The 13,243-nt window shown below is 45.3% G+C and overlaps 1 long non-coding RNA gene across 1 annotated transcript; it reads right to left on the bottom strand.

The window, feature by feature from the left end:
• Window positions 1-8,668: 8,668 nt before the first annotated feature.
• Window positions 8,669-10,691, bottom strand: LOC132836280 (uncharacterized). The gene is made up of 2 exons (XR_009647354.1): window positions 10,474-10,691; window positions 8,669-9,268 (listed from the first exon to the last, which is right to left on the bottom strand). It is a non-coding gene; the product is annotated as an uncharacterized LOC132836280 (long non-coding RNA).
• Between the last annotated feature and the right edge of the window lie 2,552 nt (window positions 10,692-13,243).

Consider the following 13,243-nt stretch of genomic DNA (forward strand, 5'->3'; position numbering starts at 1 on the left):
ATTGTTGGTAGCTGGCCAAGGAAGAAGAGAAGCTAGATAGGTAATAATAGGGACCATGAGTAGTTGAAAATGGGTTGATTGTACTGCAAGTATGATGGGACCCGGAGGTGTGGTGTAAGGTAATAGACAGGGAACAGGAACACATGACACCCAGTTTGGGTTCCACCAGGGCCACTCAGCTCCTGACCTCGTTACAGCCTTGGTTCAAACATGGACAGAAGAGCTGGATTCCAGAGGGGAGGTGAGAGTTACAGCCCTTAACATCAAGCATGTATTTGACCAAATGTGGAATCAAGGAATCCTAGCAAAACTGGAATCAGTGGGTATTCGGGGCAAACTCCTCTGGCTGGACTCATAACTGGTACTAATACCTGATTGTGGTTATTGGAGGTCAGTCATCTCAGCTCCAGGGTATCTCTGCAGGAGTTCCTCAGAGTAGTGTCCTCGGCCCAACCATCTTCAGCTGCTTCATCAATGACCTCTCCTCCATCAGAAAATGAAAGATTGGGAATGTCTACCGATGATTGCACACATGTTCAGCACCATTTGTGACACCTCAGATTCTACATTCAAATGAAACAAGATCTGGACTATATCCAGGCTTGGGCTTGGGCTGACAAGTGGCAAGGAACATTCGTGCCCCATAAATGCCAGGCTATGACCCAAACCAATAAGTGACAATCCAACCACTGCTCCTTGACATTCAATGGTGTTACCACCACTGAATCCCTCACTGTCAACATCCTGGGGGTTATCATTGACCAGAAACTCAACTGGACTCACCATGTAAACACAGCGGCTACAAGAGCAGGTCAGAGGCTAGGAATATTGGAGCTTGTAACTCACCTCCTGACTCCCCAAAGCCTGTCCACCATCTACAAGGCACAAGTCAGGAGTGTGATGGAATATTTCCCACTTACCTGGAAGAGTGCTGCTCCAACAACACTCAAGAAGCTCGACACCATCCAGGACCAAACAGCCCGCTTGATTGGTACCACATCCACAAGCATCCCCTCCCTCCACCACCAACGCTCAGTAGCAGCAGTGTGTACTATTTACAAGATGCACTGCAGAAATTCACCAAGGATCCTCAGACAGCACCTTCCACACCCATGACCACTCCCATCGAGAAAGACAACGGAACACCACCCTCTGTAAGTCCCCCTCCAAGCCACTCACCCTCCTGACTTGAAAATATATCACCGTTCCTTCGCTGTCACTGGGTCAAAATCCTGGAATTCTCTCCCTAAGGGCATTGTGGGTCAACCCACAGCAGCTGGACTGCAGCAGTTCAAGAAGGCAGCTCAGCACCACCTTCTCAAGGGGCAACTAGGGATGGCCAATAAATACTGGACCAGCCAGCGACACTCACGTTCCACAAATGAACAAACAAAAAAAATCATATCTGGGTAAGTAATCAGACAAATCCAAACATGAGCTTTTCTTTACAAACAGCAAAAGTGAACACAACCAAAACCCATAGAGGCTGGAGGTCATTCTGACAATACAAGCTAGATTTTGGCATCATGACCAAAGAGTATTTTACAGTCCACAATTATCTGCTGTACTCAGCTCTCATCCACTGGGACTGAGCGTCAGTGAGGTTCTGTCTGGCTTTAGCACGCAACGCAGCCAAGCCCTGACATGGACAATGATAACTTCTTCCTATCCAGTGCCCTCGTTGTCCTCCTTGGAAAACTGTTCCCATTCCCTTAGGTCCTCAGCATCCAGCACATTGCCTTGCTGCCTACGCCAATGGTGCACAGCACAGTACACCAGGATGATACAGTGCATTTGTCCTAATTATATGTTTACTATGTTTGAGGCCCCCCACCCCACTCTCTCCACCTCATAGACCAATCCAAGCAGCAGAACCTCAGTCACAACAGCCCTTTCACTCCACCATGGCCTTGCACGAAGCATGGGCGGCATAATATCTGCACCCTGCATCACTTAGAAAGTGGAGTAATTGTGTCATGAGCTATGGTCACAGTGTGTAACCCTTGCCAACCTGTAAGCAAGCTTGTAAGACTCTAGGACCCTCAAATACCCAGAGTATATGAGAATGGTGCAGAATGTACAGTGTGACGGTACTGTGTCTTTAAGAGAGACTTGTTCTGATCTGATTCTCTTGCAGAGAATTGTTGCCACAGTGATGCCAGAATGTCTGCTTCTAAAGGGTTGGGGGGTGGGGGGGGGGGGGGGAGTTGGGGGTAAACAGCTTTGTGCTCCCTGAATATTTGTTTTTAAATTAGGACAAAAGAAGCATGAGTGGTTCACACAGCCCCAGAGTTTTAGTTTTGCTTTCAGTTGGGGTTTGGATTTGGATGTTGAAGTGGATAGATACAGCCCACTCTCTCACTCTCTCTCTCTTTGTGGCAGCAGAAAAGAGCTTGAGCTCTGTTTGTGCTGCTGGATTGTTTCTGTTGGTGTTCCTTTCTCATGGGCTGGAGGCAGCATTTGAGGAAAAACGGTTTTGCTGAATTTGCCTTTGCCAAGAGTGTGTTTACGGGATGCTGCTATATTGGAAGTTATTGATTATTTGTTAAACAACATACTATTTTATTGAGTATTTCAATAAAGTTGTGCCAATTCTTTTTTTTTTGTTGTTTGTACAGCGTTGTAAGAATAAAGTTTGTATTCCTTAAAGCTAGTAGTGGACCAATCAAATTGCATTTGGAATACAGCACCTGAGACTTGCCTTTACTTTAAAATAAAAATTCAGGTGTCAGCTACCTCCTTGATATATTTTGAGGAGGTTTGGTCTGGTCCATAGCAGAAGCTTCCAGGGTAGCAGGCACATACCTCCAGGAAACAGTAATGTCGATCACAGAGCACTTGAACATTAATTAAGTGGAATCCTTTCTGCTGATGAATGTGTAATTCCGCCCTCTCAGTGCTCTGTGGACAGCGGATGGAACCCTGTACCTGGGGAAGCCAGGGATGTTGCCGAATCCAACTGAAATACCACACCGGTCACTCCACTGCAATGACTATCTCAGCTACCGGGAGTGGATAGCCTCCCACTCCTGGAGCCTTCAGGTTCCACTCCAGCAGTTGGTGCAGTTCCATCACAGTGAGCCATCATGTACAGAGCTTGTTTCAGCACTGTGCCTCACCCATCCTCTGGAGCCAGGCCCAGAAAACTCTGGGTGTCCTGTACACTCCATGGGTCCTGATGGATGGAGTGAGGCACAGTGCTGCCACCTCTCCCTGAGCTGGGTGCTCCTCGTCTTCCGCAGGACCTGTTACTGCCTCAGCCCCGGTCCTCCTGCCTCTGCTTCACCTTCTTAGAGAGGCAGCCACAGTGACCAACGTCTCACCAACAGCAGGGTCCCAGACTCTTGTGGGAAAGGGCACAGAAGGAACCATATAGTTCCTTAGACCTCAGGACCATCAGCAGCAGCATCCCCTGTAGATGAGAATGATCACATTTTACCACATGGTGGACATTGATAAAAGGAAACACATCTGTGTTGGACATCCACTTTCACCCTCAGCCTTTGCAGCAACTTGGGGAAAGTGCCTCAGCAGCTGAGTAACTACCCAATGTCACCAAGAATGGAATCCCTGCAGTGCTCCAACCCCTTAGCCGCTCTGCGGCCACATTAAATGCTCAGCTTCACATCAACATGGACTGGGCCAGAAGATTATTTCTCTGTACTTCTTTTCTCTGTTTTATAATTTATTTCTAAATCTGCAATGCTGGACATACACTTTGAAACCTGCTGTTGAAACTACCTTCACCACTCTCCCAGGCAGCACATTGCAAATCTGCATGGAGAAGGCCAGGAAGACAGGGCTAGAGAATGGCGTGAGCTGGGTAGATCTTTTGGGAGCCAGTACAGAAATGATGAGTTGAATGGCCTCCTTAAGTAATGTGAAATACCATGTATTGGTTACTATAATTTCTGAGCATCCAGTGAACGTAGATCCCATGCTTTCACTCATCAAACTGGTACTCACTTTGTCCACTCGGGGCGTTGTTCCAGCCATTTTCTAGTAGTACTCTGGTAGAGAATGCAGATCACAGTAGAAGCCATTACCACCAGGCCCTGCCTAGCCCACATGTACCACCCAAACCCCACCCAAAACCTCCATGCTCCCCATGCCCATGCCTGTAACCAGAAAGGTGGATTGAAGTGTGTATACTTCAATGCCAGAAGTATAAGGAATAAGGTAGGTGAACTTGCAGCGTGGGTTGGTACCTGGGACTTCGATGTTGTGGCCATTACAGAGACGTGGGTAGAACAGGGACAAGAATGGCTGTTGCACGTTCCAGGGTTCAAATGTTTTAGTAGGATCAGACATGGGGGTAAAAAAGGGGGAGGCGTGGCATTACTTGTCAAAGACAGTATCACAGCAGTGGAATGGACGATAGAAGAGGACTTGCCATCTGAGGTAGTTTGGGCTGAGGTTAGAAATAGGAAAGGTGAGGTCACCCTGTTAGGTGTTTTCTACAGGCCTCCTAATAGTCCTAGAGAAGTAGAGGATAATATTGCGAGGATGATTCAGGAAAAGAGTGAAGGTAGCAGGTAGGTTGTTATGGGGGACTTTAACTTCCCAGATATTGACTGGGAGAGCTATAGCTCGAGTTCATTAGATGGGTCGGTGTTTGTACAATGTGTGCAGGAGGGTTTCCTGACACAATATGTCGACAGGCCAACAAGAGGGGAGGCTATATTGGATTTGGTTCTAGGTAATGAACCAGGCCAGGTGTTAGACTTGGAGGTAGGTGAGCACTTCAGGGACAGTGACCACAACTCGGTGACTTTTACTTTAGTGATGGAGAGGGATAATCGTGCGCCGCAGGGTAAGAGCTATAGCTGGGGGCAGGGAAATTATGATGCAGTGAGGCATGACTTAGGTAGTGTGGATTGGAAAAACAGGCTTCAAGAGAAGAACACTAATGAGATGTGGGGATTGTTCAAGGAGCAGCTACTGCGTGTCCTCGATAGGTATGTACCAGTCAGGCATGGTGTAAAGGGCCTTGTGAGGCAGCCATGGTTTAGTAAGGAATTGGAGTCCCTTGTGAAAGGGAAGAAGGCGGCATATGTAAAGATGAGGCGTGAAGGTTCAGTAGGGGCGATTGAGAGTTATAAGGTAGCCAGGAAGGAGCTAAAGAGGGAGCTAAGAGAAGCGAGAAGGGGACATGAAAAGTCTTTAGCTGGTAGGATTAGGGAAAACCCAAAGGCTTTCTATAGGTATGTCAAGAATAAAAGGATGACTAGGGTAGGTATCGGTCCAGTCAAGGATAGTAGTGGGAAGTTGTGTGTGGAGGCGGAGGAGATTGGAGAGACATTAAATCAGTACTTTTCATCAGTATTCACTCAGGAACAGGACACTGTTGCTGATGTGAATATGGAATCACAAATAATTAGAATGGATGCCCTGGAAATATGCAGGGAAGAGGTTTTGGGAATATTGGAAAGGATGAATATAGATAAGTCTCCTGGGCCTGATGGCATTTACCCCAGGATCCTATGGGAAGCTAGGGAGGAGATAGCAGAGCCATTGGCCTGGATTTTTATGTCGTCATTGTCAACGGGAATAGTACCAGAGGACTGGAGGATAGCGAATGTGGTCCCATTGTTCAAGAAAGGGAGTAGGGATAGCCCTAGTAACTATAGGCCAGTGAGTCTGACTTCAGTGGTGGGCAAAGTCTTAGAGAGAATGGTAAGGGATAAGATTTATGAACATCTGGGTAGGAATAACGTGATCAGGGATAGCCAGCATGGTTTTGTGAAGGGCAGGTCGTGCCTCACAAACCTTATTGAGTTCTTTGAGAAGGTGACTAAGGAAGTGGATGAGGGTAAAGCAGTAGATGTTGTGTATATGGATTTTAGTAAGGCGTTCGATAGGGTTCCCCATGGTAGGCTAATGCTAAAACATCGGAGGTATGGCATTGAGGATACATTAGAGGTTTGGATTAGGAATTGGCTGGTTGGAAGGAGACAGAGGGTAGTAGTTGATGGATTATGTTCATCTTGGAGCGCAGTTACTAGCGGTGTACCACAAGGATCTGTTTTGGGACCATTGCTTTTTGTTATCTTTATAAATGATCTAGAGGAAGGACTTGAAAGCTGGGTAAGCAAGTTTGCGGATGACACAAAAGTCGGTGGAGTTGTGGATAGTGAGGAAGGAAGTGGTAGGTTACAGCGGGATATAGATAAGTTGCAGAGCTGGGCGGAAATGTGGCAAATGGAATTCAATGTAGCTAAGTGCGAAGTCGTTCACTTTGGTAGGAATAACAAGATGATGGATTACTGGGCTAATGGTAGGCTACTTGGTAGTGTGGATGAGCAGAGGGATCTTGGTGTCTATGTACACAGATCTCTGAAAGTTGCCACCCAGGTAAATAGTGCTGTGAGGAAGGCATATGGTGTACTGGGCTTTATTGGCAGGGGAATTGAGTTCCGGAGTCCTGAGGTCATGTTGCAGTTGTATAAGACTCTGGTGAGGCCTCATGTGGAGTATTGTGTGCAGTTTTGGTCGCCATACTATAGGAAGGATGTGGAAGCTTTAGAACGAGTGCAGAGGAGGTTTACCAGGATGTTGCCTGGAATGGTAGGAAAATCTTATGAGGAAAGGCTGAGGCACTTGGGGCTGTTCTCATTGGAGAAGAGAAGGTTTAGGGGAGATCTGATAGAAGTGTATAAGATGATTAGGGGTTTAGATAGGGTAGATACTAGATACTTTTACCGCTAATGGAGTCAGGTGTTACTAGGGGACATAGCTTTAAATTAAGGGGTGGTAGGTATAGGACAGATGTTAGGGGTAGATTCTTCACACAGCGGGTTGTGAGTTCATGGAATGCCCTGCCCGTATCAGTGGTGAACTCTCCTTCTTTATGGTCATTTAAGCGGGCATTGGATAGGCATTTGGAAGTTATTGGGCTAGTATAGGTTAGGTAGGATTCGGTCGGCGCAACATCGAGGGCCGAAGGGCCTGTACTGCGCTGTATCCTTCTATGTTCTATGTTCTATGATTCACCTTGAATTTCCTGTCACCATTTTTATCCCCATCACCACAAAGCAAAAACCTCTGCTTGCCCAACCCCAGCCTTGACCCCTCCACTCGTTCCTCCTCCCTTCATCGGCCCCCACTTTGAATCCTCCTGAACAATACCTCACACTGTATTCACCCCTGACCTCTAACTGACTTCACAAAACCCATAGCTTTTATACATGACTACCTAAACCATAAGACCATAAGACATAGGAGTGGAAGTAAGGCCATTCGGCCCATCGAGTCCACTCCGCATTCAATCATGGCTGATGGGCATTTCAACTCCTCGTACCCGCATTCTCCCCGTAGCCCTTAATCTCTAGCCCTTATAATCCTGACCACTGTGTTTGTAACTCTCTGACCGATGAGAAATAATTCTCCTAACTGCTGGTGCTGGCCTGACTAGACTGACCATCGATTACTCCCCAGGCTGTATTGGGTCAATTCCCTTGATGGTGAGCATCCCAAGGGGACTAGACTGTTGTACAAACTGTACCTATGACTGACAAAACTGGGACCACATAACTGAGAACAGCAACCCCCAACACAGGTTACTACTGATAAGCAGCCTGCCTGATATCCATGCAAGAGAGCATGTGGAAATATATCACTGCCCCTTCAGTATTGCAGGGTCAAAATTCCTTCCCTAACTGCATTGTGAGTCAACCCACTGCAGGTGGACTGTTGTAGTTCAAGAAGGCAGCTCACCCCCCCCACCTTCTCAAGGGGCAACTTAGGGTCGGGCAATACATGCTGGGAAAACCCAGCAACACTCACATTCAACAGGTGGATAAAAAGATGGCAACAGCTCTGACAGAAGTGCCAACATGCTAACAGGCATGGCATGGGAAAGCAATGCAAGATATGAATGCTGTGACCATGCCCGGTGGGCAGTAAGGGAATAAGTGATCAGTCTGGTCCATTCAGCCTGACTGGATGCGTGGTGTCCTTTCTGTAGACTTACAATACTAATTGACACTGAGCCCTGCAGCACTTCCTAAGTAACCTGCAAGTGTATCAGGGAGGTACCATGATGGTCAGTTGGCTTATGATGGATGTGAATGTTCATGAGCGAGGGATACATCTGGCTGGTGCCCATGGATTGTGTCCTGTGATGCAATTTGGAGCGTGTTCAGAATGAGCTGTGAGCTAAATCCATTACCAGGCATCAGCTCTGATTCCCACTTCAGGTTTCTCTCTGTCCATTATGTTTGAAGAGTTTGATAAGATAGAAATTGGAATATTAGTAAGGTGACTTAGTCTGTCAACATGGTGTTTAACAAACAGTGATTCTCCATTATTGGGTACTCTCTGCTGCCTAGCGAGATTACAGTCATGCTGCTTATGAAAAGCATAAAAGGTGGCACAAGATGTTCCTGGCTTTGAGATCGTCATCATCTGACTTCTCCAATTCTGTCACACAACTTGCCGCAGCATACATGACTCAGGTTCTGAGGATATATCTGAGAATGCGTGCTTCTCCAAGATCGGTTAATACCGAGGAAAAGTGATGAAATAAATAAAAAAGATAAATGGAAATAATCACTGGGAGATTTTATTTTTAAAATTTAAATAAATGACTGATGTCAATAAAAACATCGATGTGGAGGTGCCGGGGTTGGACTGGGGTGGACAAATTTAAAAATCACACAACAGCAGGTTATAGTCCAACAGGTTTATTTGGAAGTACTAGTTTTCGGAGCGCTGCTCCTTTGTCAGGTAGCTAGTAGGGCAGGATCATGAGACTCAGAGTTTATAGCACAAGATCATAGTGTTATATAACTGATATTATATATTGAACAAACATTCTAATGAATAAAAACATTAGACAGTTACATGATGGGCTAAATACTGTAATTATTCTATGATTGGGCACTAGGTTTGGATTGGTGATAGGTTCATGGGAAAGGGAAGAAGTCACCAGGGGTTAGAGATTTCGCCATTTTTCAATCCATCTCTGCCATTTTATTGAGAACATCAAGCGTGTTGTTTCTTATCAGTAATTTGTTTATTTACTATTTCCAACAAGATCATTTCTTTGTTCTTTCACTAACTCTAACATATTGTCTCAGGAGTCTTCTGAAATCTGTGATTTTCGGTTTGCTCTGTACTCTTTCCCACTGCTTTTAATCTTCCCTCAATTCATTTTCCTTTGATCCATTTCTGTTCACTCTCCCTTCTGCTCTTTCTTTAATCCATTTTTCTTTATATCCATTTTTGTTTTCATTCTTTCTTGGTTGTCATTAATTAAGGCCACTGTCTGTCATACAAAGGAAGCAGAATTGCAAAATGTACTTCTCAAAATTATTAAATAGTCCCAGTGAATCCTTCATAATAAAATGAAATGTGTTTTTTTTTATATATTACCATAAACCAGTGGTACCGATCATACAGAAACAATAGCCATAAGTTCTTTAGAGGGAAAACAGTCTGAATCTTAAAAGTATGACCATGAAACAAAGACAAGATTCTATGCAAAGTACAATCTGTTGTATCTGACCCAGGTCATCTACCTGGAGTATTTTTATTTATTTATTGGCTGAAACCACTGGCTGAGAGTAAAGAACATTTATGTAAAAGTGACTAAACAGCAGTTCCTAAGATGGCTGACCATTTACCTAATTGCAGATTACAAACTAAAAAGTCGTTAAAATGGGGGAAGACTGTCTAGAAGCACTCACCCAATGACATCTTAGTGGATTGGGAATAATCCTTTCTGAATCACAAGACTTTGAATCAATTGTTATGACCATGTTGAGATAACTGGTGAGATGGCAAGGAGCATAATGTGAAAAGCCAACTCTTTAGTGTTTTAAGAAAATGCTTTCAGTCAGGCCAGTCACAGAACAAAATAAGGTGTTCAGAAAGAGGAAATCCCTTTCCATTCATCCTGTAAGGGTGAGATTTGCCTGTTGTACAAACTGTTCTTTCCTGTGGACAGCACTGAAACATCCCAACACAGCAAAGAGAAATTTAGCATCAACATCTTTAAATGATCCTGTCATAGAATTCAGACAGAATGTTCAATCCAGTTTGAAACCGTCAAAAGCATCAATCCACTGAATTAGTATATAACTGACTTTTCTCAGACTGAAGAGGCACTTCGGCCAATCACGTCTGCAATGCCAAAAATACACAAAATCTACCCTGGTCCCATTTTCCTGCACTAGGGCTATAACTCTGAATACTCCAAGTGCTTATCCAAATGCTTTTTAAAGGTTGTGAGTTTACCCATCTCAATTACCTCCACTCCAGAGACACCCACCACATTCTGGGTGAAAAACATTTTCCTCAAGTTCCCTTTAAACCTCCTGCTTTTCACCGTAAAAGTTTGCCCCATGATATTGACCATTTAACGAAGAGGAACACCTTCCTATCCACCTTGTCCAAATCCCTTCACAATCTTCAAAACCACGGTCAGGTTCCCCCCGCCTACTTTATTTAATTTCCCACTTTGTAACTTACTTGTCTGTGTGAACACTCAAAATGTTATTACTATTTAGAACAGATTTAGCTTTTATTGTGCCGTGTACTCAGGTCCGGGAGTGCAGTGAAAAGTGTACAACGGTACCTCAGTACAAAACCTTCGGTAAAAAATAGGAAAAGATAGTTAAAATTCCAGCATTAAAGTCCTTCTTAGAATAAAGTAGAAAGATAAAGAAATAAAGTGAAAAGTTCAATGTTGCAGTCCTTCTTAAATGCTTAGCCATGCTGGGCTCTGCCCCCACCTTCCCCGTGCTGGGCTCACTACCCTCTCCCCACCAGTGTGGGCACTCTCTCCCCCCCATCCCCACCATGCCCTCAACCCCGTCATGGTGCTGAGCTCACTCTCGTTCCCCCCCAGCACTGGGCTGTCTCTCCCCTCCATGCTCAGCTCACTTTCCACACCTCTCCCCACACCTCCCTCCACCCCCCCCACCCCCCCCGTGCTGGACTCACTCCTCCCCCCCCCATCCCCCGCACTGGGCTCACTCACCCCACCACCACCTCCCCCCTCCCCGTGTTAGGCTCACTCTCTCCCTCTCTCCCCCCCCCCCCAACCCCCCCAATGCTGGACTCACTTCCCCCCCCATCCCCTGCGCTGGGCTCACTCTCTCCCCACCACCACCCCTCCAGCAATCAAATAGCAAGGGGAAAAGGAGGGGAGCCATTTTACTGCTGTCCAGCTGGCTGTAACAATACAGAGATACTCAAAGTTTGTGCGAAAATTTGTAGCTCGGGTGCTCGTTGTTGTGGTTCTGCTCGCAGACGAAACATCTGCAACACAAATTCCCAGCTCGGCGAACAGAACCACAACAATACAAAGATACTGGAGTGGATGCACTAAATGTTTGTTAGGATGATACCAGAAGGTTCAGGGCACATGTATCAGAAAAGGATCAAAGGCGGGATATTTGCTCTCCTAAAAACAGAAAGCTCACGGGTCAGCTAACAGAACTGTTTAAAATTCTGAAGTGTACCCACTCTGTATCTCGAGTGGATACAGAGAGAATGTCTCCAGCAGATGGAACAATGTAACTAGAGGCCATCAATGAATGAAAGCTGACAAGAAATCCAATATGAAATTCAGAAGATACTTTTCTATCCAAAGAGTGATGAGAATGTGGAATCCACTACTGCAGCAAGTCGTTGTGAATATAGACATGCCACAACCCAAAGGACTAGCCACACTACCATACATCAGGAGCATTTCTGAACTGACAGCCAGACTACTGCGACCACTAGGACTCATAACAACAGCACACAAACCAACAGCCACTCTCAGACAACATCTCACCAGGACAATGGACCCAATACCCAGCATGAGCAAAACCAACGTAGTGTACAAAATTGCTGAAAATGTGTTGCTGGTTAAAGCACAGCAAGTTAGGCAGCATCCAAGGAATAGGAAATTCGACGTTTCGGGCATAAGCCCTTCATCAGGAAAATCCCATGCAAGGACTGCACAAAACACTACACAGGACAAACAGGAAAACAGCTAACGATCCGCATCCATGAACTCCAACTAGCCACGAAACGACACGACCAGCTATCCTTAGTAGCCACACATGCAGATGACAGGCAACATGAGATTGACTGGGACAACACTACTATTGTAGGACAAACCAAACAGAGAACAGCCAGGGAATTCCTAGAGGCATGGCACTCCTCCACAGATTCTATCAACAAACACATCGACTTGGACCCAATATACTGGCCACTGCAGCGGACAGCTGGAACTGACAACCGGAAGCGGCAGAGACAAACCACTATAAATGCTGGAGGAAACAACACGGAAGCACTTCACAGGAGGCTCCCAAGCACTGAGGATGTCACCTAGACAGGGGACAAAACGTCTGCAACACAAATTCCCAGCTCGGCGAACAGAACCACAACAACGAGCACCCGAGCTACAAACCTTCTCACAAACTTTGTTGTGAATATTTAACGAGAATCTAGAGGAACCTATGGAGAGAAAACAATAGAGGGTTATGATGATAGGTTTATAGGAAAGAACGTTGGATGAAGAATTAATAGAGAATAAATGAACTGGGTGGGCCAAATGGTTTGGTTGCCTGTCATATGTCCTATATGATCCTATAGGGTGATCAACTGGAGTCTCTGGAAATCAATCACTCATCTCCAGGATACCTTTGTGTGCAACTCTGGAGAAAAATCACAGGGTCCAAGTTTGTTTTCTGCTGGGAAAGCAAAAACGAGTATTTTAGCATCCTAGAGGATCCTGTATACAGTTAATATGTTCTATCAGTGGTGTGGTATATCAGCTAAAGGTAGTGACAACCAATGGCAGTGAGCTCGTGGCCCAGTAGTGAGATTGAATTATAATACGTACCCAGGATAAGTAGATCTATTGAAGTGGGCTTTTCACCTTTGAAAAGTACTTTGTCCTCTGAGGAGTATTTGGATGTGCACTTGCAATGCTGGAGCATGCAGGGCTATGGGCCAAGTGCTGGAAAATGGGACAGAACAGTTAGGTGGTTGTTTGTGACTGGCACAGACATTGACGGGCTGAAGATGTCCAGTAGATCTCTCCAATTGTATGGCATTGAAAAAGATGCTTTTATTATTTTGATGGAATTTTTCTCTTTACGAGATATACATACAATAAATGTGTTCACCTTTTGCACAATATCTAATGCAAACCTCCCCAGAAAGAACACCAATTAAAATTGGCAAATGGAACATACTAGTCTGACTTGTCTGGTATGATATACTGGACTTCCTGCATTTACAA

Source organism: Hemiscyllium ocellatum, chromosome 3 (genome assembly GCF_020745735.1).
Source record: "Hemiscyllium ocellatum isolate sHemOce1 chromosome 3, sHemOce1.pat.X.cur, whole genome shotgun sequence".
Taxonomy (NCBI): domain Eukaryota; kingdom Metazoa; phylum Chordata; class Chondrichthyes; order Orectolobiformes; family Hemiscylliidae; genus Hemiscyllium; species Hemiscyllium ocellatum.